The sequence below is a fragment of the Lucilia cuprina genome, chromosome 5, assembly GCF_022045245.1.
Source record: "Lucilia cuprina isolate Lc7/37 chromosome 5, ASM2204524v1, whole genome shotgun sequence".
Classification (NCBI taxonomy): domain Eukaryota; kingdom Metazoa; phylum Arthropoda; class Insecta; order Diptera; family Calliphoridae; genus Lucilia; species Lucilia cuprina.
The window spans coordinates 38,730,541-38,731,059 of record NC_060953.1 but is presented as its reverse complement, the minus strand read 5'-3'; positions in this window follow the sequence as shown (position 1 = coordinate 38,731,059).

Sequence of the window (519 nt, the reverse complement as noted above, 5' to 3'; positions counted from 1 at the left end):
AACTGAACTAGAACTGAACTAGAACTGAACTAGAACTGAACTAGAACTGAACTAGAATTGAACTAGAATTGAACTAGAACTGAACTAGAACTGAACTAGAACTGAACTTGAACTGAACTAGAATTGAACTAGAACTGAACTAAAACTGAACTAGAACTGAACTGGATCTGAATTCAGTCAAATCTTCATTTTCTTTGTTAAAACATTACTTTAGTTATTACCAAATCTTAAAGTAATTCAAAGAACTTTACTAATTAAACCACAGTTGCTAATGTTTTAATAATTTTCCCAAAAACTTTTACATATTTCTTGCCTTCAACAACCCAAACCTTCTAGCGTATACGTAATATTATAAAAGTATATAATAAAATATCGCTTATACGTCGTTGTCTGCCTGTTTGCTTTCCCTCCCCAACTCTAACATCAACTTTTTAAATGTCTTTGATAAACCGCAAATATTTTAACAAACAACTTTATTTCCAAAGAAAAAAATAAAAAAGATGAAATATAAGAAAATAA